Here is a 25,974-nt window from a genome sequence, read left to right as displayed (position 1 = left end):
CAACACTGACCATCAGGACTAACTCAGTATTAACTTGCTCACTGCTGCTCAGCTTGGGCTCTGCCGGAACTGTTTAGCTCCTGAGCTAATAACACCCTCGGTCAAACATGGGCAAAAGAAATGAACGCAAGGCGTAGTGTTCTCGGACCAACTATCTTCAGCTGCATCATCGTTATCTTCACTGCCATCATGGGATCGAACTGGGAATTTTCGCGAATAGTTCACCAGTTCACAGTACTCTTCATTCCTCTTTAAATATTGAAGATGTTCCCGTCCATAGGATTGAGCCTGATTCTGACTTGGGATGATAAGTGGAAAATAACCTTGTGATACACAAGTGCAAGGCATTGATATTCGTTTCGGAAGCGACTCTGAACTACCATAGTTCTGTGGATACACGTGCAGCCAGGTTGGGTTTGCTGCAGTGAGTGGATCACAGCCTGGCTCCTCAAACACTGTCCACCCTCTGAAAGGCACAAGTCAGGAGTCTGATTGAACATTCTCCATTTGCCCGGATGAAAGTGATTCCACCAACAATCAAGAAGCTCCACGCCACACAGGACGTGACCCATTCTGCCACCATAAATATCCGATCCCTCCTCACGAGGGCATGGTTGTTGCAGTGTGCACATATAGAAGATGCACTGGAACAACTCTCTGAGAAAGAGAGAACAATCTCTCTTTCTAAAGTTCATTCCAAACCTGTGACCTTTGCCAACTGGAATGAGAAGGGCAGTAACTGTATGGAAACAAATCACCTTTAATTCCATCTCCAAACCACACACCATGTGGATTGGAACCTATTTCACTATTCCTATGGTCACTATATTGGCATCCTGATACTCCCTGCCGAACAGCCATTTGGACTGCAGTCGCTACAAAGGATGGCTCAGCATTACCTTTTCCTGGACAACAAGGCATGGGGCTGTAACATTGTGAAGCGATGTTTTGTTTGAGGTTCTGTTTAATTTTGAGAGACAATATGGCTTGGAGTTGTTGAATCAGTTTGAAAATACATTGAATTGAGTTGCTAACGAGTTGCAAAAATTGAAGAGGGCAACTGCATCCAAGTCGAAATTACTGCCAGCCAGAGGGGACATCTCAACTTCAGAAGTCAATTCCTGTCTGAATGTAGCAGACTGAAGTGCAGCTGAAATGAAGGGGCGGCACAGTGGCACAGTGGTTAGCACTGGTGGCTCACAGCACCAGGGTATGTGGGTTCGTTTTCTGGCTTGGGTCGCTGTATGTGTGGAGTATGCACATTCTCCCCGTGTCCGCGTGGGTTTCCCCTGAGTGTTCCGATTTCCTCTCACAGTCCAAAGATGTGCGGGATAGGTTGATTGGACATGCTAAATTGCCACTTAGTGTCAGGAGGTCAGGCATGTTAAATACGTGGGCCACGGAGGTAAGGGGTGGGTGGGATTATAGTCGGTGCAGACTTAATGGGCTGAATGACCTTTTTCTGCTCTGTAAGAATTCTATGATCCTGCAAGTTGTTGGGGAGAAATGTGATGGTGTGTGTGCCCTGGAACGAGGTGAGGGTGAGCACCTTAAGTCAAAAGGTGGTGACGTTTTAGTGCTCACGACCTCAGATGGGGCTGTGAAGGCTCAGTGGTTGACTTTGTTCAAAGCAGAGGTTCATATATCTCTAGACGGCGATGACATCAAACAACATGCGTATGGAGCAGGAAGGTGGCACTGAGGTGGAATAACAGCCATTAGCTAGTTAATTGGTGGACCAGGATCGATGGTCTTATTGGCCTTTCCCTGCTCCTTTTTTGCCATATATGAGATATAGAGATGGACCTTGATGACCTTTGAATATTCAACACTGTTGCTGGAACAATTAAACTTCCAATTTTCATCAATTAATTAATGTAATCAAAGTTGCTCAATTTTTTGTGTTTTCCAGTTAAGTCTCCCAGAACTGGGACCTAATTCGGGTGTCATCATCTGTTTGTTACTTCATAGTCTCAGTAGAAATCCCACATGATATAAATTAAGCATCCTGTGACTGCATCAACTCAGAATTTAATTTCCAGTGATTGCCGACAGTACCAATGGACAAAGACAGGGGAGCATGGCATCCCTTGACAGTTTGGGAAAGTATGCTACACGGTTCTTTGCTGTCATTAGTGTTCCTGGTGCGTAACTATGACAAGTGAATTTAAGTAAATATATGTATACAAACTGGTATCCTGTTTTACACTGTGACTCATAACATCACATGCTGATCTAGTCGTCACCGTGATACAGATATTAGAGTTGTCATTCCATTAAATGTAGATGAATCTGCGGGTAATTCTCAGCTGGGAAGTATTACTGGGAGTATCTGTCACTGTAGAATTGACTGTGGGACAATAAGTGGGTAGAGAGACGGGGAAGTAAAGATTAAACTGCACTTATTCCAATGCAAGAGGCCTGACGGGCAAGGCAGATGAACTTAGGGCATGGATGGATTCACGGGACTGGGATGTTATATCAATTACTGAATCATGACTAAGGGGATGACAGGACTGGCAGCTCAATGTTCCTGGAGACAGATGCTATAGGAAAGGTAGAACAGGAGGTAAGAGAAGAGGGGGAGTTACACTGTTGATTAAGGAAAACATCATGGCTTTACTGAGAGGGAATAAATCAGAGGGTGCGCCTACTGAGCCTCTGTGGGTAGAGCTGAGAAATAAGAAGTGGAAAATCACTTAGGCAGGGTTGTACTATCGGCCCCCAAATAGTTGGTGGGAAATTGTGAAGCGAATATGCAGCTCCAAGAAAAATAGGGTGGTAACAGGAGGGGATTTTAATTTTCCCAACATCGACTGGGACAGCCATCGTATTAGTGGCTTGGATTGAGAGAAATTTGTTGCGTGTCTTCAGGAGGAATTTCTCATTCAATATGAGAATGGTCCGACTCGAGAGGGGGCAAAACCTCACCTTCTCTTTGGAAAGAATGAAAGGCAAGTGACAGAAGTGTTAGTGAGGGATCAGTTTGGGACTAGTGATCATAATTCCATTAGTTTTAAGAGAGCTATGGAGAATGATCGTCTGGCCCGAAAGTTAAATTCTAAATTTAGGCAAGGCAAATTTTAATGGTATCAAGCAGGAACTTTCAACAGTTAATTGGGGGAGTTTGTGGGAAGGTAAAGGGATGTCTAGTAAGTGGGAGGCTTTCAAAAGTGTGTTAACAAGTGTTTGGGGAAGCACATTACTCTTCGAATGAAAGGCAAGGTTGGTAGATGTAGGGAGTCCTGGATGACTCGGGATATAGAGGCCCTGGTCAAGAAGAAGAAGGAGACATACGACATGCATCGGCAGCTGGGATCAAGTGGACCTCTTGAACAGTATAGAGGGCGTAGGAGTAGAGTTAAGAGAGAAATCAGGAGGTTGCTTTGGTAGATAAGGCAAAGCTTCTACAAATACATAAAGGGCCAAATTATAACTAGGGAGAGAGTAGGATCTCTTAGGGATCAACAAGGTCATCTATGTGCGGATCCACAAGAGATGGGTGAGATCCTAAAATAATATTTCTGATCAGTATTCACTGTTGAGAAAAGCATGGAAGTTAGGGAACTTGGGGAAATAAATAGTGTTCTCTTGAGGAGTGCACTTATAACAGAGAAGGAGGTGCTGGAAGACTTAAAGCGCATCAAGGTAGATAAATCCCTGGGACCTCATGAAGTGTATCCCAGGTCATAGAGGAAATTGCGGGTCTCCTAACAAAGATATTTGAATCACTGATAGTCACGGATGAGGTGCCTGATAATTGGAGGGTGGCAAATGTTGTGCATTTGTTTAAAAAGGGCTGCAGGGAAAAGCCTGGGAACTACAGTCCGGTGAGCCTCACATACGTAGTGGGTAAGTTTTCAGAAGGTATTTGGAAAGACCGGGTTAAAGGCATTTAGGGAAGCAAGGACTGGTTAGGGACGGTCAGCATGGTTTTGTGAGTGGAAAATTGTATCTCACAAATTTAATTGAGTTTTTTGGAGGGGGTAACCAAGAAGGTAGATGGGTGCAGTGCAGGTGATGTTGTCTACGTGGAATTCAATAAGGCCTTTGACAAGGTAACACATGTAGGTTGTTGCACAAGTTTAAATCTCACGGGATCCAGGGTGAGGTAGCGAAATGGATACAAAATTGCCTTCTTGACAGAAGACAGCTGGTTGCTGTCGAGCGTTGGTTTTCAAACTGGATGCCTGTGACCAGCGGTGTGCCTCAGGCATGATTGCTGGGTCCACTGTTATTTGTCTTTTATATTAATGATTTGGATGAGAATTTAGTAGGCATGGTTACTAAATTTACAGATGACACCACGAGTGGTGACGCAGTGGACAGTGAAGAAGGTCATCCAGGATTGCAACGGGATCTTGATCAATTGGGCCAGTGGGCTAATGAATGGCAAATGGAGTTTAATTTAGGGAAATGCGAGGTGATGCATTTTGGTTGTTCGAAACAGGGCAGGACTTACTCAGTTAATGATAGGGCTTTGGGAGAGTTATATATCAGAGATCTAGGAGTCCAGGTTCATAGTTCCTTGAAAGTGAAGTCACAGGTTGACAGAGTGGTGAAGAATGCATTCAGCATGCTTGGTCTAATTGGTCAGATATTGAATACAGTAGTTGGGACGTCTTTTTGAAGCTGTACAAGAGAGTGGTGAGGCCACACTTGGATAACTGTGCACATTTCTGGTCACCCTATTATAGAAAGGATATTTTTAGACTAGAAAGAGTGCAGAAAAGATTAACTAGGATGCTACCGGGACTTGATGGTTTGAGTAACACGGAAAGGCTGGGCAGACTGCGACTTTTTTTCTCTGGAGCATAGGAGGCTGAGGGGTTATCCAGGTCTATATAATAATGAGGGGCACAGATCAGCTAGATAGTCAATATATTTTCCCAAAGGTAGGGCAGTCTGAAACTAGAGGGCATAGGTTTATGGTGAGAGGGGGGATATACAAAAGGGTCCAGAGGGTGGTAAGTGTCTGGTACAAGCTGCCAGAGGTGGTAATAGAGACAGGTACAATGTTGTCTTTTAAAAAGCGTTTGGAGACTTACATGGGTAAGATTGGTATAGAGGGGTATGGGCCAAACACGGGCAACTGGGACTAGCTTTAGGAGTTAAAAGGGGGCTGCATTGGAAAGTTGGCCTAAGAGCCTGTTTCCATCCTGTAAAACTCTTTGACTCTATGACTCTAACTGGAGCAGTACAAGCTGATTCATTTCTGTATCATTGCTTGAGGTGACTAATCGTTCTCTCCACTCCATGGATCTATCTTAGTAGTTATCAATGTAACCAAAGGTAACATAGGAGACTTGTACAGCTGTTTGATGAGATGCTTCCACTGAAATGTATTGATATTGCTCTCTCTCATTTCAAAATACACCAAGAGAGATCGATTCAACTATTTAACAGCAGATAACTGTTGGTCAACACGTTGAATGCAATCCAACAGTTTGCAAAATGAATTGCTGTTACTTTGACTGTGCAGAGTTTGCACGTTCTCCCCATTTTTGTGTGCGCTTCATCCCAGTGCTCCAGTTTTTATCTGATTTGATTTATTATTGTCAGATGTATTGGGATATTTTCTTGCGTATTATACAGACAAAATATACCATTCATAGAATACATAGGGGAGAAGGAAAGGAGAGGGTGCAGAATATAGTCTTATATTCACAGCGAGGGTGTAGAGAAAGATTAGCTTAATATGTGGTAGGTCCATTCAAAGGTCTGATTATGTGGGTTGGCGACGCTATATTGCCCCTTCGTGTCTAAACCTGCGCAAGCTAGATGAATTGGCCATTGAGAATGGGGTTAAGGGGAAAGAGGAGAAGGGTGAGGAGTACAAGATGTTCCTTCAGAGAGTCGGTACAGACTCAATGGGCTGAATGGTCTCCTTCTGCACCAGAGGGATTCTGGGGTTCCAGTGAGTATGGTTGCTGCAAACACTGTGTGCTAATCATTTAGTCCCAATTATAGTTTTTTTTCCAACATTTTTCTGTGGTTATGAGTGTTGTATTTGATTTTCTTTCAGTTTCATCGGACTGGGGGTATCCATTCCTGTTATGGATTAATTTGACAGACGAGTAATTATGTATTTCACATATGTAACAAACACCAATTTCCACTCTTAACTCAATGAGGCGTTTTCTCTCAGGACGAGCATAGATATCGACCTTCAAGACACAGATATCAGTCTGAGGACAGTAAGCATTAACATTATTAAAATGTTAATAATTAGATTAACAGAGCACTTCTTCATGAGTAAGTCACTTCATTATCTGCAATATTATGAAAGAACTGTTGATTTATTCATTAATAATCCAGCAACATAGGACAAAATTGTATTTACATGGAGTCATAGAGGTCATAGAGGTCAACAACATGGAAACAAGACCTTCAACCCAAATTGTCCATGCCACCCTTTGTTTTTTAAACCCCGAAGCTTGTCCCAATTGCCCACATTTGACCCATATTCCTCTGTACCCATTTTACCTATGTAACTGTCCATATGCTTTTAAAAAAACAAGATTGTACCCGCCTCTACTACTTCCTCTGGCAGCTTGTTCCAAACACTCACCACCCTCTGTGTGAAAACATTGCCCCTCTGGGCACTTTTGTATCTCTCCCCTCTCACCTTAAAATCTATGCCCTGTAGTTTCAGACTCCCCTACCTTTGAGAAAATATATTGACTCTTTAGCTGATGTATGCGCCTCATTATTTTATAGACCTCTATAAGATCATCCCTCAGCCTTCTACGCTCCAGAGAAAAAAGTCCAGTGTATCCAGCCTCTCCTTATAACTCAAACCATCAAGTCCCGGTAGCATCCGAGTAGATCTTTTCTGCACTCTTTCTAGTTTAAAAATATCCGTTCTATAATAGGGTGACCAGAAATGTACACAGTATTCCAAGTGTGGCCTTACCAATGTCTTATGCAACTTTAGCAAGACGTCCCAACTCCTGTATTCAATGTTCTGACCAATGAAATCAAACATCCTCAATGCCTTCTTCACCACTCTGTCCACCTGCGACTCCACTTTCAAGGAGACAGGAACATGTACCCCTAGATCTCGTTGTTCTGTAGCTCTCCCCAACGCCCTACCATTAACTGAGTAAGTCCAGCCCTGGTTCAATCTACCAACATGCATCACCTCGCATTTATCTAAATTAAACTCCATTTTCCATTCGTCTGCCCACTGGCCCAATTGATCAAGATCCTGTTGCAATCCGAGATAACTTTCTTCACTGTCCACTATGCCACCAATCTTTGTGCCATCTGCAAACTTAGTAACCATGTCTCCTATATTCTCATCCAAATCATCAATATAAATGACAAATAACAGTGGACTCAGAACTGATCCCTGAGGCACACCGCTGGTCACAGGGCTCCTGTTTGAAAAACAACCCTCCACACCCACCCTCTGTCTTCTGTTACCAAGCCAGTGTTATATCCATTTACACTACTGAAACTGCCCGGTCCAATTTGTTTCTGACAGTAATTAAGCCCCATACGATGGGCAGGATGGCTCATAGTCCCTCTTAATCTAACCCGTTTAGTATTTTATAGAATCCCTGCAATGCAGAGGAGGCCACTCGGCCCATCTTCATGTGATTCGTCTTCTTTGATTCCCGAATTGTCCATCTCCATTTCAGTGGACTGGCTATTCACCAACGTTTACTATGAATGCACTGACGACCCCACCTTTATTGATTAGATTTCCTCCCAACCTCCTTCCAGGACTTGCTCCATTAATGTCTGATGTCTTTCTATTTCTTATTCATTCATGGGATCTGAGCTTCATTGGCTGGGCCAGTATGTATTGCCCATCCCTAATTGACTTTGAACTCTGTGCTTTGATAGGCTACATTCGAGAGCACTTTAAGAGTCAACAACATTGCTGTGATTCTGGAGTCATATGTGAGTCCAAACAAATAAACAAATCAGATTTCTTCCCACGAAGGCCATTCGTGAACCAGATCTTTTTCTCAGCACAACCTTCAAATGGAAAACAGTCTCCCATCCATTAACTCCGTCTACACTTCCCGCTGCCTCAGAGAAAAGGAGCCAGCATAATCAAGGACCCCATGCATCTCGGACATGCTCTCTTCCACCTTCTTCGATCGGCGAAATGATACAAAAATCTGAGGTCACTTCCAACCGACTTAAGATCAGTTTCTTCCCTGCTGCCATCAGAATTTTGAATGGACCTGCCTTATATTAAGTTGATCTTTTCGACATTGAAGGTGGGGGCTGTTTCATTTTATGAGACCTGGGCACCACAACAACGCATACATTTGGAACTGATTATATCACTGGCTGCCAACCTAATTAAAAAGTTGAACAATTTGGGCTGTTTCGACTTTCCCCATCACCAATATAACCAAAAGTGGATGGCGTCAGGCTGGAAACGTAATTATTAGCATCTGAACACCAGATTCGTCTCCAACCATCGGGCATGGAGACAGATCAGTATTTTTTGTCCTTCTGTCTCTTGCAGTTAATCTAGTGGCGGGGAAATGTGGCCTCTACACCTGCACCACTCGCTACCTCGTTGCCATGCAACAGTGGATCTACTCTAATTATCACTGCAATCATACTGCAATCATACTGTATCGGATTGGTTCCTAATATTTCCCCGCAGCTCTCCTGGAAATCACTCGGTGTGTAGTATTACCTTCATCCTGACATACAGCTGCAGTCTGGTTCACTGTTATGTTCTCATTTGATCGATTGTGGTCGTTTGTTGTCAGAAGTTGAAGCTAAAATACTGAACTGAGAAAACAGCAGCCATGATTCCAACAAAAACCTGCATTCTGCTCTGTTTAAAAGATACTACCATGTACTTTAGATTTGAACCTGGAGAGATAATTGACAATGTTCCCTGGTTCTGTAATGAAAAGTGTAGTTATTATACCGATCCTGCATGGGTGGCATATAGTTGGTTTGATAAAATTTTAAACACATTGCTCCCATATGTTTTAATACTGTTGCTCAACGCTCTGACAGTCAGGTACATTCTGGTGACTAGTCGAGCCCGTATGGCATTGAGGGGTTGGAACAAGGGAGAGAATGGCAGTGACCCAGAGATGGAGTGCAGAAGGAAGTCCATGATCTTACTCTTCACCATATCTGGCAGCTTTAGACTTTTGTAATTATTGTATGTTAAACATTTCTTATGTTAGATTATTATAGGAATTAACCATGTGTATCACAGTAATCTTACGTACATTCTTGGAGAGTTGGAGTGGTGCTTCTGAATTTAAATTGCTGTACAAATTCATTTATTTATGGGGTGACTCAGTTCAAGTTTAGGGAGCAGTTCAAGAGTGTGGTGAAAAATCCATTTACATCCATTATTCAACAACTTAATAAACAAAACAACTGATAGCAGACCAGAGGCGAGTACTGGAGCTTAGATTTCATGATTGGAACATTTAGCCCGAGTCTTCAATCAGCTGAATGACTGAGGATATAAAAATACCTCCAGTTGTGGTGATGGTACTGGTCATGCTGGAGGGGTGGAGGCCGATATTTGGACACGGACAATGGGGAGGAAGAGAATTACAAGTTCCCCTACAGGACATGATGGGAAGAGCAACCATGTGGCTAAATGTTCAAGCCCTTCCCGCCGGTGAGATATTCCAGTCCCCACAATGTAAATGGGGGAATAAAAGAATCGCCAGGGCATGCTTTGCTCCACCTCCACTCAGCTACTCATACCGGCTCAGATAGAAACAATATTTGCTTCAAAGACGGAATGCTGCAATTGCCAACAATTTTTTTGTATTATTCTGAATATTTGACTTTTGGAGATATTTGATTTAACCCGTATACACCCCCACGACCCCTCCACCCCCACCCCACCCCACACTCCATCTTCTATCACTATTTCTCTTGTTCTTTTCCAATCACTCCATTGGGGGTGGAGGGGTGGGTTCCTGTCTGCATATGCCCTGCTGAATGGACCATACATAAACAGAAGAGCTTGGGTAAGGCAGTGGGGTTGAAGTCATAGCAGCCGACAACCGTGACATTACAACTTAATGGCTGATTACTGGAGAGGAATGTATTCCTTCCTGGTTTCAATGTCAGGTGATATGTGATATTGTAGATGGGTTTATCTCTTAATGGTCCATCCATCCTTCCTTGAAATCAGCCAATGTGCACCATAGCTGCTGCAGGGTCAATTCTGTGTGGGGGTGCATCATCAGAGGAGTGAATCCATATTCCCATTTTATGGTTCCACCTGCTGTAAATCTGTAACTTCCAACCACTTTGCAGGTGAGAATTTAAGTATGTAAAGTAAGTGTGGGGGCGGGGGGAGGGAGGGTGGTGAGTCAGGTGATTAGCGGGGACATCAGGGAATACATGTGGTGGAGGCTAGTCAAGCAATTTAGAGGGCTGGGGTTCAGGGACTTGCATAGTTAGAGGGTACAGGGAGGTGGGACATCGTGGGAGTCAGATGGTCAGGGTCTCATGCAGATGGGATGAACAGGTGGGGTTGTCAGTGGGAATAGGAGTCACATTGTCACAGGGTTGTGAGGTGGGGTAATCGCATCACCATTGCTGTGCAGAATTGGAAATGGTAGTGATTCTTCTACCATTTCCTGGGTAACTATTCTGCTCATAAAACCTGAACCATCTGAAGACTCCGATTCAAAATGGAGATTCGGTTGGTTCCAGGTGTGGGCTAATTGTCGATTGGGAGTTTTACAATAATGAGCAGCTCTTGGGTGTTGATCCAGAAGGATCTCTTCCAGTGTAGACAATAAAACATATAACGATCCTTACTCCAACTTAGAAATCAAAGAAAAGTTTTAATAAAGAAACTGCATTACTCCAAACTTGAGGCCTTACCCTGGGCCATTACAAGCAATCTGTCAATTTCCAACAGGTTCTTATTTATACTGAGTCAGCTGGTCAGCTGATTATAACATCATTCTGTTATTAGTTATGTGGTTTACTGGGTCAGCTGACACTTACGACTTGTTATCCAAGGTCACATTACAACAGATATAATGTTATCACCTGTTACATTGTAACATTGGGGAACTTAGGGGAGGGGGCATTCCGATCCTCCAACACATGTTTTGGGGTATTGCAAGGGTACGACCCTCCTGCAAAGGGGTTTTGGGGCCACCCTGTTCCTCAATGACGAGGTGAGTACAGTACATCTGTGCAAAGGATACGAATGAGGAATTTGCAACCATCTTCGCACAGATCTGCCTTATAGACAATTCATCACGACCTCACCTCGAAAACCACAGCGTTGCACATGTGAGACTTTGGCCAATTAAATTCACAGAAATAATGTCAGCAAAGATCCTGAAAGTGTTAAGTAGAACAAAGTCTCTGAGCCCTGCTACATCCCAGCAGCAGAATGAAGGCTGAAATGAAGAGCTTGTTGTATGAGGAACGGTTGAGGACTCTGGGTCTGAACTCCTTGGAGTTTAGAAGGATGAGGGGGGGCGGTCTCATTGAAACTTACAGGATACTGCGAAGCCTGGATAGAGTGGATGTCAAGAGGATGTTTTCACTCGAATGAAAAACTAGAGCCAGAGGGCACAACCTCAGGCAGAGGGATGATCCTTTAAAACAGAGATGAGGAGGATTTTTTTCACCCAGAGAGTGGTGAATCTGTGCAACTCTTTGGCACAGAAGGCAGTGGAGGCCAGGTCATTGAGTGTCTTTAAGATAGGGATCGATATGTTCTTGATTAATAAGGGGATCAGGGATCACCGGATTGGATCACTGATAGTCTGACAATTGAGGTATTAAGTGGCAATCGGAGCTCCATGCCTGACCCCCCTCTGCAGCTGGAATGGGTTGTTGTAAAACTATGGGTTCAAAGCCTGCTTCACGGTGTGTGAAGATACCTGACATGTTGATTTTTCCGGGCATTGCACTGGAACATCCTGGGAAGAATCCCGCACCCCTGGATTAGTGGTGCATTTGGGAAGCCTGTCCTCAAATCCTTTGCAACTGCATCCCCTGCCTCTCAACCGCGGGTTTGTAGAAACGGTTGTAACTGGACTGCCGAGGTCGGAATGCATGCCAGATCTTGGATCAGAAAACAACATTCCCCCCCCCCCGCCGCCCCCCCCCCCAATTCGAGCAGTGAGAAGGGTTGGTAGCAATCCTTTGAGTGTTGGTAGTGAACTCATGCAGTCATAGATGACAGGAAATGAAAATTGAAATTGATGAACTTGTCCAATTCAATGTTGAACAATGGTGAATGCATTGAAGGAAAAATCTTAATAATCATTATATGTTGATAAGGGTGGAAAGATTTGATAAATTGACAATGAGAAGGTAAAACCTCAGTTCGAGGCTCAAATATCTCTTCATTGATAATCATCAGGATAGTGAATACTGCCAGAGCTGCCCTGCTGTGAACCTCTCAGTGAACAGTTCCCAAGAGCTTCTGTCCATGCAGTTCAGAATGGAACAGAGCAGTACCAATATAAATAGTCATCTGGCAGTGCAGAACGAAAGTGTTGCTGACAAAAGTGAGATGATGAAGCTTTTTGTCTTGTAGACATCAGGTCATGGTTCTGATGTGGATACCGATGCAAAGTCTCCTGAGGAGTGCAAAACAAAAACACTCCATATGTCTCGTTTTGCAGCAGTACCACTGTATTCTATTATGTACAAAGAACAACGACAATTACAGCACAGGAACAGGCCCTTCGGCTCTCCAAGCCTGCACCGACCATGCTGCCCGACTTAACGAAAACCACCTACCCTTCCGGGGACCATATCCCTTTATTCCCATCCCATTCATGGACTTGCCAAGATGCCCCTTAAAAGTCACTATCGTATCCGCTTCCACTACCTCCCCCGGCAACGAGTTCAAGGCGCCCACTCCTCTCTGCCTCATCCATCTCCTTTAAACCTTGCCGCTCGCACCTTAAACCTATGCCCCTTAGTAATTGACTCTTCCATCCTGGGAAAAAGCTTCTGACTATCCACTCTGTCCATGCCTCTCATAATCTTGTAGACTTCTATCAGGCCTCCCCTCAACCTCCGTCGCTCCAGTGAATACAAACCAAGTTTCCCCAAACTCTCCTCAGACCTAATGCCCTCTGTATCAGGCAACATCCTGGTAAATCGTTTCTGTACCCTCTCCAAAGCCTCCACATCCTTCTGATAGTGTGGCAACCAGAATTGATCACTATATTCCAAGTGCGGCCTAATTAAGGTTCTATAAAGCTGCAACATGACTTGCCAATTTTTAAACTCAATACACCGGCTGATGAAGGCAAGCATGCCGAATGCCTTCTTGGCATACGGCATGTATTAGAAAATAACAAGTATTAAAAAAGGTCATCCAACAGGAAAGATTTCCTCCTTTGCCATTTATTATATTTGTGAATCACAGGAACGGCTCCATGGATTGGAGAGCTCGTTAAGATGAAAGAGCAGTTTCAGAAGGGAAAGCAGCTGGTTCCACTGACATTGGTAACCCACTCAGTACAATTCCACAATGACAAATACTCCCCGTAATGCATGGTCACTGGCATCAGGAGTTCCATTCCAGTTAGAAAGCTGAAGTCAGTACACTTCCACAGTGAAGGATGCTCCCAGTAATACGTGTTCATTGGGGTCAGGGGTTCCACTCCAGTTAGTGACCCACACAGTTCATTTCTCTAGTGACACAATTCCCAGTAATACATGGTCACAAGGGTCAGTATTCCATTCCAGTTAAGATCCACACCCAGAGAGAGATACTCCCAGTAATACATAGTTAGGATCAGTTGCGACACTCCAGTCAATGATCCATATGCAATACAGTTCTTCAGTGACAGACACTCCCAGTCATGCATAATCAGTGGGATCATGTGTTACACTCGAGTTAGTGACTCACAGTCAGTATAATTCTACAGTGGAAGAGACACCCAGTAATGCATGGCAATTGGTGGATCAAGTGGCCCATTCCGGTTAAGGTCAATCTCAGTACAATTCTACAGTGAGAGATACTCGCAGTATTTTCTTCACTTTTCCAGTTGATAGTGCTAATATCTATTTTGTTGTACACAGTTTTCCACTCTATGAAATTACTATTACTTTCAGTTCAGGTGAAGTAAAACAACCAGAGAGGTAAGTCATGACATTTGACTTAAAATATAATTGATTTTGTGCTTGCATAATGGTGACCACAAAATCAGTGTAAAACCAGAGACGAGGTCATACTCATAGATAACCACAACTTCAAAGGTCATACTCACTTACCAGGGACACCGATGACAGCAAGAATCATGTAGTATATTTTCCTGATCATCTCAAATATTTCCATACTTTACTGTGATGTGATCTATCCTTTCAATTAAACACTGAGTGATACATCGTCAGAACCTTTCATTTAATACCCCCATGGAATCTCCACAGGGAGAACAAGGTTACAACATTCGACAAGTTGTTTTCAGTTATTTCTCAATAACAGAAAAAAACATATTTGGACAGTTGAGTCATGCTCCTGTTCTGGCAGAATGTATTTTTTACTGAGATCCCCTTGGAAAATCCCAAAATCCAGACAATGTTGATAACATCAACTGGCTAAAGGAAATGGACACTGCGATTTCAAAGCAATTGTACATGTCTACAAACCCTATCAGTCCCATATCTAGAATTCATATTGTTTCAATGGTTTCCTTCATTTTGATGTGCTCATTCAGTCAATAAATTCCAACCTTTAGAGTGTGAATTTTAGCCGTTGAATTTCAGAATTTTACAAATGCAGTATGCAGTACTCGCAGCAACTCCAGCTACTGGAGCTTCAAATTAACTGAGCAGTTGGAGGTATGCAACACCCCAAACTTACACAGGCAAATCAAAGCAGGAGAACCTTTCAAATAATACAGTCCCTCAAACTGGGAAATACTCTCAACCAGATATAGACCCTCAAACCAATGCAGACCCTCAAAATGATACAGTCCCACAAACTAATAAAGATACTCAAAAATAAAGACACTCAAACAAATCGAGTCATTCAAATACTGCAATCCTTAAAATTAATAAAGAACATCAAAAGAAGAAAGACCCTCAAACAAAAAATGTCTCTCAAACGAATACAATTCCTCAAATGAATACAGACCTTCAAACTGATACAATGCTTCGAACGAACACAAACATGCGAATTAGTGGAGCCCCTAAAGCTACCTAATTTCAGCAGTTGCAATTGGGAGCAGGAAGGCTTGCATTTCCTAACCGGGGTCAGGTCTGAGAAGGTCCCATCATGGCTGGAGAACAAAGTGAATTTTCCGGAGGAACATCCAATCACTGTGACCCATCAAGACAAGGGTAAATTATAGGAGAAACGTCCTGTTTGAAAACGACAATAAAGTAGGAACTCAATCAAAACAAGACCTCAAGAGATATAATATCTTGATTTTTAGCCGAGTTGCATGAAATCTATCAGAGTGATCAGGAGGTTATCCAGGCAAAAGGTTTGGAAAAGGATTCTCTCATTTCTTGGAGCACAGGCACTAACAGCTTGGGACTGCAGTGTTGAAGGGTCTCCACATGAATGGGACTTGGAGTGGAGTGCTCGCAGAGAGGATAAATAAGGCGGTTACAAGGAGTAAGTGACAGAGAGAGCTCAGGCAAAAAATTTAAACAGCGAAGATGGGAGGAGATGGTGACCCAATGGCCTTGTAATCCAATTGCCTACGTTAATGCTGCGGGGATATCTACTAAGGTCCAACCACGGCAGCTGGTGGAAATAAAATTCAATGAACTACTATATCTGGAATTGAAAGCTTGTATAAATAACTCATGAATTTTCATGAGCTGTCACAGAAAACCAACTGGTTCTCTAATGTCCTTTTAGATAAGGAAAACAGCCATGCTTACATAATCTGCCCTGTAACGTGAATCGAGATTCACAATGTGATGAACCCTTAACTGTCCTCTGAAATGGCCAGAGCGCATCAGTCAATTCGTTGGCAATTCGTAGAACATAGAACATAGAACAGTACAGCACAGAACAGGCCCTTCGGCCCACGATGTTGTGCCGAGCTTTATCTGAAACCAAAATCAAGCTATCCCACTCCCTATCATCCTGGTGTGCTCCATGTGCCTATCCAATAACCGCTTAAATGTTCCTAAAGTGTCTGACTCCACTATCACTGCAGGCAGTCCATTCCACACCCCAACCACTCTCTGCGTAAAGAACCTACCTCTGATATCCTTCCTGTATCTTCCACCACGACCCTATAGTTATGCCCCTTGTAATAGCTCCATCCACCCGAGGAAATAGTCTTTGAACGTTCACTCTATCTATCCCCTTCATCATTTTATAAACCTCTATTAAGTCTCCCTTCAGCCTCCTCCGCTCCAGAGAGAACAGCCCGAGCTCCCTCCATCTTTCCTCATAAGACCGACCCTCCCAACCAGGCAGCATCCTGGTAAATCTCCTCTGCACTCTTTCCAGCGCTTCCACATCCTTCTTATAGTGAGGTGACCAGAACTGCACACAATATTCCAAATGTGGTCTCACCAAGGTCCTGTACAGTTGCAGCATAACCCCACGGCTCTTAAACTCCAACCCCCTGTTAATGAAAGCGAACACACTATAGGCCTTCTTCACAGCTCTATCCACTTGAGTGGCAATCTTTAGAGATCTGTGGATATGAACCCCAAGATCTCTCTGTTCCTCCACAGTCTTCAGAACCCTACCTTTGACCCTGTAATCTACATTTAAATTAGTCCTACCAAAATGAATCACCTCACATTTATCAGGGTTAAACTCCATTTGCCATTTTTCAGCCCAGCTTTGCATCCTATCTATGTCTCTTTGCAGCCTACAAGAGCCCTCCACCTCATTCACTACTCCACCAATCTTGGGCAATTAGTGATGGGCAATAATGGTCTAACCAGCCGTGCCACATCCCATGAACGAATATACCTTTTCAAATATACAGGAAACAATGAACTGAAAAAGAGTCTTTCAAGAATGAACAAAAGGGAAAATAGTAGAATAACAGTTAGAAATTGTGCTCTGAGCAATACTGTTAAAAGGGAAACTCATCGATGTCAAGTAAGTGACTAGGGTAGAGGAACCGGAAATATATGTACGCAACTGGATATTTGAAGGACAAGTTATGTGTTTTTTTTGTCCAAATATATTTTGTTTATGAAAATGCTTGGAGAATAAGAAAAAACATGAAATGCAGGCATGCACTTAAATTGGACGACATTTAAATCATTTGTGCGATGTGGGCATCGTTCACTTGGCCACCGTTTATTGCCCACTCACACTTGCCCTTGGGAAGGTGGTGGTGAGCTGCCTTCTTACCTCTGAAGTCCCTGAGGTGTAGATACACTAGCAGTGCTGTGAGGGATGGAGTTCCAGGATGTTTATCCATGAAGAAACTGCGGTATATTTCCAAAACAGGATGTTGAGTGGTTTGGAGGGGAACCTCAAGTTGAAGGTGTTCCAGGTATCTGTTTCTCTTGTCTTCTTAGATGGTACTGGTCATGGGTTTGGATGGTGCTGCCTAAGGAGGCTTGGTGACTCCTTACGGTGCATCTTGTAGATAATACATACAAAAGTAGAAAGAAACATAAGCAAAAGTAAGGAGAGCTAAAAGGGGTCATGAAAAAACATTGGCCAGCAGGATTAAGGAAAATCCTAAGGCTTTTTACACATCTATAAAGAGCAAGAGGGTAGCCAGGGAGAGGGTTAGCCCACTCAAGGACAAGGGAGGGAATCTATGTGTGGAGCCAGAGGAAATGGGTGAGGTATTAAATCAGTACTTTGCGTCAGTATTCACCAAAGAGAAGGACTTGGTGGATGATGAGTCTGGGAAAGGATGTGTAGATAGTTTGAGTCATGTTGAGATCAAAAAGGAGGAGGTATTGGAGTTCTTGAGAAACATCAAGGTAGACAAGTCTCCAGGGCCTGATGGGATATACCCCAGAATACTGAAAGAGGCAAGAGAGGAAATTGCTGGGGCCTTGTATCCTCACTAGCTACAGGGGAGGTCATGATGTGGAAATGCCGACGTTGGACTGGGGTAAACACAAGAAGAAGTTTAACAACACCAGGTTAAAGTCCAACAGGGTTATTTGGTAGCAAATGCAAATGAGTGGCATTTGTGACCAAATAAACCTAATGCAAATGAGTGGCATTTGATACCAAATAAACCTGCTGAACTTTAACGTAGTGTTGTTAAACTTCTTACAGGGGAGGTCCCAGAGGATTGGAGAATAGCCAATGTTGTTCCTTTGTTTAAGAAGGGTCGCAAGAATAATCCAGGTAATTACAGGTCGGTGAGCCTTACATCAGTGGTAGGGAAATTGTTGGAGAGGCTTTTTCGAGACAGGATTTATTGCCACTTGGAAATAGATGAAAGGCAACATGGTTTTGTGAAGGGCAGGTCGTGTCTCACGAACTTGATTGAGTTTGTCGAGGAAGTGACGAAGATGATTGATGAGGGTAGGGCAGTGGATGTTGTTGACATGGACTTCAGTAAGGTCCTTAACAAGGTCCCTCATGGCAGACTGGCGCAGAAGGTGAAGTCGCATGGGATCAGAGGTGAGCTGGCAAGGTGGATACAAAACTGGCTCGGGCAAAGAAGACAGAGGGTAGCAGTGGAAGGGTGCATTTCTGAATGGAGGGCTGTGACAAGTGGTGATCCTCAGGGATCAGTGCTGGGACCTTTCCTGTTTGTAATATATATAAATGATTTGGAGGAAAATGTAACTGGATTGATTAGTATGTTTGCAGACGACACAAAGGTTGGTGGATTTGCGGATAGCGATGACGACCATCAGAGGATACAGCAGGATATAGATGAGTTGGAGACTTGGTCGGAGAGATGGCAGATGGAGTTTAATCCGGACAAATGTGAGGTAATGCATTTTGGAAGGTCTAATACAGATAGGAAATATACAGTAAATGGAAAAACCCTTAGGAGTATTGATAGGCAAAGGGATCTGTGTGTACAAGTACACAGGTCACTGAAAGTGGCAATGCAGGTGGAGAAGGTAGTCAAGAAGGCACACGGCATGCTTGCCTTCCTCGGCCGGGGTATTGAGTTTAAAAATTGGCAAGTCATGTTGATGCTTTACAGGCCACACTCGAAATATAGTGTTCAATTCTGGTCGCCACACTACCAGAAAGATGTGGAGGCTTTGAAAAGGGTACAGAAACGATTTACCAGGATGTTGCCTGGTATGGAGGGCAGTAGCTATGAGGAGAGGTTGGAAAAACTTGGTTTGTTCTCACTGGAGCGACGGAGGTTGAGGGGTGACCTGATAGAAGTCTACAAGATTATGAGAGACATGGACAGAGTGGACAGTCAGAAGCATTTTCCCAGGGTGGAAGAGTGAATTACTAGGGGGCATAGGTTGAAGGTGCGAGGGGCAAGTTTTAAAAGAGATTTTTTACACAGAGAGTGGTGGGTGCCTGGAACTCATTGCCGGGGGAGGTAGTGGAAGTGGACACGGTGGTGACCTTTAAGGGGCATCTTGACAAGTATGTGAATGAGATGGGAATAGACGGTTATGGTCCGCGGAAGCGTAGTGGGTTTTAGTTCAGTCAGGCAGCATGGTCGATGCAGGCTTGGAGGGCCGAAGGGCCTGTTCCTGTGCTGTAATTTTCTTTGTGCTTTGTTCTTTGTTCTTTGACTGACACTGTGTGCCAGTGGTGGAGATTTTGTGGAATGGTTTCAATCAAACGGCTGCTCTGTCCTGGATAAGGCCAAATTACTTGAGTGTCACTGGAGCAGCACTCACCCTGGCAAATGAACAGTATGCAATCACACTCCTGATTTGAGCATTGTTAATTTTGGACAGATTGTGGGATTCAGAAGTTTGATTACTGAATGCAGGATTCCTAACCTCTGACCTGCTCTTGTTATCACAGTACTTGTATTAGATTGTATTAGATTAGTTCAATCTCTCATCAGTGGTAAACCCAGGATGTTGCTCGTGTGGGATTCAGCGATGATATTACAATTGAATAGAAAGGGTGATGATTTGATTAATTCTTGTTGGAGATGGTCATTTCCTAGAACTTATGAGAAGCGAATCTTACTTACCAGCTCTCAGCTGAAGCCTTGGTATTGCCCAGGCCTTGCTAAACTTAGATGCTAAAAGCTTCAGAATCTGCAGAGTCCTGCATGGCGCTGATCATTGTGCAGTCATCAGCAAACATGAATAGTTGATGGAAGAAAGGTGACTGATGGAAAATGGTTAGGCCTAGAATTCAAATCTGAATAACTCCTGCAAAGACAACCTGGAACTGAGGTCATTGACATCCAGCCATCAAAAAAAGAATGTTTTTGCAAGGTTTGACTCCAGCCAGTTCAATCCCATTCATTGTCTTCGAATAAGATTCAATTAATGGAATGTTTAGAAGAGGGTGGTGGGGGAAGGATGGGAGACTACGGCGATGTGCAAAACAGACATTGAGATCCGAGGCTCAGATAAGGAGGATGGCGACTCTCAAAGACTGTCCACATAAAATGTCAAATCTGATAATGTTAAAAATGATAAAAAAAATAGTAGGTTTGAAACAATGAATTTTAAATGATTTAGAACAAGCCTATGGCCTGAAAGAGCAATAGGTGTAGCTTCCAACCGAAACAGCTGTGGAGGATTAACAGGTAAGAGGCAATATAAAGGTAAATATATGCATACAAAAGTGCAAAGTTGGCACAAGTCTTGATGACAGGGATATGCAAAGAACTGTAAATGTTGACAAAGCAGACAATGACAGTATTTCAGAGAATCCCTACAGTGAAAGAAGCGGTCATTCGGTCCATCGAGTCTGCACCGACTCTGACAGAGAATGCACTCCTTGGTGGTGTATTGGTTAAGATCCAGCACTTTTTCTGCCTCGGGATGGGTTCAATTCCTGGTTAACCAAGGTGTTTTTACTGGATGGCTCGGTGGCACTATGGTTAGCATTGCTTCATTACAGTGCCAGAGACCGGGGTTCAATTCCTGGCTCGGGTCACAGTGGGCCTGATTTCACCATTTTGAGTCGAAGTGCCAAATCGGGGCGTCAAATAGATCCGAGCCTGGAATCCTCTTTCCAGCGCGCCCATACGCTTTTTGCCGGCTCCAGTCCGAAGCGCGCTGTGGGCGGGGTTTAGCGCTGCTGACCGATCTGAGCCCTGAACTGTGCATGCGCAGTTCGAAACAAAATCTGAAGCAGCGCGCCCGGGCGGGGAGAAAAAAGCAGAGAGAGCCGCTCTCTGATCCAGATCATCTGGGGAAGTGGTGGGGGTGGGGGGGGGGGGTTGGGTGGAGGAGAGGGGGCGTGACGGATCATCCTCTGGGGGCGGGGAGTGGGAGGAGGAGAGGGGGTGTGATGGATCATCCTCTTTGGAGTTTGGGTGGGAGGAGGAGAGGGGGAGTGACGGATCATCCTCTGCGGAGGGTGAGGGGGGGGGGGGAAGGATGGGGGAACGCATGGCAGTGTGTGACGAGAGGCTGTGTTATTTTTCTCGATGAAGAGCTTCAATGAATACTTCTAACTTCTCTTGAATCTCACGAACCCTTTTGAGGTCCTCTGTTAGTTGAACTCGCCTTCCTGTCAACAGTTGAATTTTTTTAGCATTGTCACTCGCAAAACCCTCCAACACTTCTTTCACATTCTTTTCGAGGCGTCTCACTTCAGTATTTGTTCGCTGTTGTCGGAGTGTATTTGCTGTAATAGCTCGCATTCGCTGAATGCGCCAGAACAGGATAACGTGAGTGCATTCAAGCTCAGAATGTACAAAATGCCTTTGGTACTAGTGGGAACCTCTTCTGCAAAGATTGCAATGGTTCAGCGATTCCATTCGGAAGTGTTTTCGGTAAACTTGGTGCCAAGTATCTTTAATCAGAATGGTGCCCACATTTACATTTTTGGCCTCCAGGTTTTTACGAACTGTTGTAACTTCATCGTTAGCAAGATAAGTTGTATGTTCCTGCGTGATTTTTAGCAGCCGTTCCAGTTCGGTTTCGGTTTCATTTGGAACATCCTGTTCTGGAGACCGTGATTTCCAGTAGAACCACCTTTCTTGCCAATCTGGCCCCACCATCCTCGGGGCGAGGGAGGAGGGGGATGAATCAGAGGGAATGAGAGACTACAAAAAGCTTGCAATAAATTTCAAATTGAATTTCATACTTTTCCTCCAATTATATTCAGAACAAGTGACCGAGAGCTCTGAATGCCGTGCTGGCTGCCAACCTGCGGTTGAAGTCGAACTGAGAATGCAGATTAGATCTCATTGGATCTTTCAGCTCATGACTCAAAGGGTGCTGTGGGATATAAAGGATTTTCATTTTCAAATCACAGACATGGGTACTCGGGGAAGACTGAACTGTACTGCAAATTTCCAAGACATGTCCTGTAAAAAAACGACCAAGTTTGACGGAGACCATAGCAGTATATTTTAAAGACTATTATTTGACCAGGCAGGGTTGACTTGGTTTCGTTGAAAGGAAATTGAGGTTAAATAATTTATTAGGTTTTATTTATAAATAAACAAGTGACGTGGATAAGGGAGTATTCAGTAGATAAGGGGTACTTGAATTTCGAAAATGTGTAAGGTGAAATATCGAATGTTACAACACAGAATATGTCTGCATGGTACAACGTGTAACATATTAGTATGGACAAAGGATTGGTTAACTAAGAGGCATGAATGGGCTTCTGTTGGGGTGGGTAGTGGAGTGCCTCAGGGGCCAGTGCTTTTCAACTATTTACAATTTATATCAATGATTTGGATTAAGGGACCAAATGAATGTGTCAATAGCACAAATAAAGTTGGGGACATTAGCTGTCATGAGGAGGTAGATATTTTGAAAAGAGATTCAGGCAGGTTAAATGAGCGGGTATAAAATGGTTCGAGTACAATCTGGGAAATCATAATTGTCCACGTGCTAGGACACAATTTAAATGGGGAAAGTTTGCAAACCTCGATGGTACAGAGGGATCTGGGTGTCCTGCTCCGTGAATCAAGAAAAGGTAGCCTGCAGGTTCAGCAAGTGATTAGGAAGACAATTAAAATATGGTGTTTATTGCAAGGGGAATGGTGTGTGAAAGTAGGAAATTATTACTGCAGTTGTACATGGCATTGGTGAGATGGCTCCTGTGGGAGAGAATAGAACTAGAGGATACAATTTACAAATAAGCGGCCTACTATTTAAGGTGGAGCTGAGAAGAATTTGTTTTTACTCAATTTGACATTTTTATCTGGAATGATCTTCACTAGAAAGCAATGGAAGCTGGGTCATCGATCTTATTCAAGATTGAGCTGGACATATCTTTGATAAACTTTTGAGTCGAGGGTTATAGGATGGAGTGGAGAGTGGGCAGATGGCAAAGTGGAATTGAGATCCCACTATGATCTTTTTGAATGGTGGAGCAGGCTCAAAGGCCTGCATGCACTAACCCTGAAGTCCAATGTTCCCGGCCGCAAAGAGCAGAAGTCATTCAAACGGCCAATTAACCTGTGTCCTCAGCAATGATTGAAGATGTTTCTGACAACGCTACAATTCAGGAGTTGCTCAGCATTTTCTTGCTCACTGCTGCTCAAGTTGTGCTCTGCCAGAATTGTTGGCTTCGAACCTAATTAGGGGCAGCGCAGGAGTACAGTGGTTAGCATTGCTGCGTCACAGCGCCAGGGACACGGGTTCGATTCCCGGGTTTTTTCACTGTCTGTGTGGAGTATGCGCGTTCTCCCTGTGTCTATGTGGTTTCCCTCTGGTTCCTCCGGTTTCCACCCACATTCTGAAAGACGTGCAGGTTAGGTGCATTGACCTGAGCAGGCGCCGGACTGTGGCGACTAGGGGAATTTCACAGTAACTTCATTGCAGTGTTAATGTAAGTCTTATTTGTGAATCATAAATAAACTTTAAACTTCAACTTCTAATTACAACCTCGGTCAAACATGGGCAAAATAACTGAATTGAAGGCATAGTTTTCCCGGCCCAACTATCTTCAACTGAAACTTTGTTAACCTTCCCGACCATCGCGGGAAGTGAACGGAAGTGTTACCAAACAGTTCACCAGTTCACAGTGCTCCTCATGACTCCTTAAATATTGAAGCAGTCCCTGTTCATTTGCAGCAGGAATGAGCACAATTCTGACTTGGGTTGGTAATTGGGAAATAACATTGTGACACACAAGTGCCAGGCAATGACAATCATTTTGGAAGCGTCTCTGAACTGCCATAGTTCTGTGGATGCACGTGCAGCCAAGATGGGGATGCTGCAGTGAGTAAATGACAGCCTGGCTCCTCAGACACTGTCTACCATCTTCAAGGCACAAGTCAGGAGTCTGGTTGAACAATCTCCATTTGCCCGGATGGAAGTCATTCCACCACCACTCAAGAAGCTCCACACCACACAGGACGTGACCGATTCAGTCACCATAAAGATTCAGTCCCTTACCAGTGGAGTGTTGCTGTGCTGAGTACGTATCCAAGATGCACATGAACAACTTTCATCTCTTTCAACATCTCGTTCCAAACCTGAGACCTTTACCATCTGGAGTGAGAAGGGCCACAACTGCATGGAAACAAATCACCTGCAACTACATCTACAAACAACAAAACATGTGGATTGGGAGCTATTTCACTCTTCCTATGTTCACGACATTGGTATCCTGATACTCCCTGCACAACAGTCAGCTGGACTGCAGCAGCTCCAAAATATGTCCCGACGTCACCTTCTACTGGACAATGAGGAATGGGGCTCTAACAGTGTGAAGTCATGTTTGATTTGAAGTTCTGTATCATTCTCAGGGACATTGTTGCTTGGATTTGTTGGATCAGTTTGAAAATACATTGAACCATTTTCCCCACTTGAATGATTTAACAAATTGTAACAGTTGAAAAGGGCACCTGCATCCAAGGCCACATTACTGCCACCCAGAGAGGACATCCCAACTTCAAAAGTCAATTCATGACTGAACGCAGCAGAATGAAGTGCAGCTGAAGCGAAGGGGTGTCATGGTGGGACAATGGTTAGCACTACTGCCTCAGAGAACCAGGGTTATGGGTTTGATTCCCGACTTCGTTCACTGTCCGGACTCTGCACGTTCTCCCCCGTATCTGCATGGGCTTCCTCCACAGTCTGAAAGACGTGCTGCTTATGTTGCATTTGCCATGCTAAATTCTCCCTCAAGGCACCAGAACAGGCGCCGGTGTGTGGCGACTTGCTGACTTTCACAAAAACTTCATTGCAGTGTTAATGTAAGCCGACATGTGATACCAATAAAAATAAAGATCACAAAGACACAGGATGAGACAAGAAGAGGAGAAATGAAAGAGCAAAAATAAGGGGATTAAGGCTCTGTTATCAGAAACCATTTTTGACCAGATGATTGAGAAAGAACAAGAACAGGTTGAGGATGAAGCGAAAAATAACTTAGTTCAGGAAGGGTGCAGAATGACAACAGAAAGATGGAGAGTTTAAGCAGTTGCATTTGAAGTCACAGGCAGATTTAAAATCTGAGTGTAAACTCGAGTGCTATTACGTAAAGAATGAGGAAGTCAAAACTTTTACAGATTCAGGCGGATGCAAATGGGCAGAGATTCATCAAGTTTTATTACCATTGGGTTAAACAAAGAAGCTGTTTGCGGGTAGTGCATAAGTTTCCAGGAGGAGTCAAAATTATTCAGGAAAGTTATGGATAGCTTCGGAGTAAAGCATTTTAAAACTTTTGTGTATCATCCACAAGCAGAAGGAGTATTGGAACGGTGGCATCAACTTTCAAACATAATGTTGAGGCCCTATAGTCACGATTATACAATCAACGAGAAGGGAAATACCGAGATTCCTGGTTCTGAGTGGCTTTTGCAGTAAATTCGTGCCAAATCTTGGCACTGTCGTTGCTCAGTTGACAGATCTGCTGGAAAAGCACAGAAAATGTCAGTGCAAAGCTAAGTGTTAGCAGGCATTCGACAATCTGAAAGCTGTGTTAATCGTTGCACCCGTGTTGTTAACACATAATTATGCAAAACCATTCTCTGTGGC

General features: G+C 43.8%; 1 protein-coding gene and 1 pseudogene across 1 annotated transcript in view; one reads left to right on the top strand and one right to left on the bottom strand.

The window, feature by feature from the left end:
- The window catches only part of LOC144496917 (popy class I histocompatibility antigen, alpha chain E-like), an 820,139-nt gene that overhangs the window by 503,929 nt on the left and 290,236 nt on the right, over positions 1 to 25,974 (top strand). The window lies entirely within an intron of this gene.
- LOC144497854 (dynamin-like GTPase OPA1, mitochondrial pseudogene) lies at positions 21,444 to 22,031 on the bottom strand (annotated as a pseudogene).

Source organism: Mustelus asterias, chromosome 8, assembly GCF_964213995.1.
Source record: "Mustelus asterias chromosome 8, sMusAst1.hap1.1, whole genome shotgun sequence".
Taxonomy (NCBI): domain Eukaryota; kingdom Metazoa; phylum Chordata; class Chondrichthyes; order Carcharhiniformes; family Triakidae; genus Mustelus; species Mustelus asterias.
Note: the sequence above shows the minus strand (reverse complement) of the source record. Positions and strands in the feature narration are given on the sequence as shown.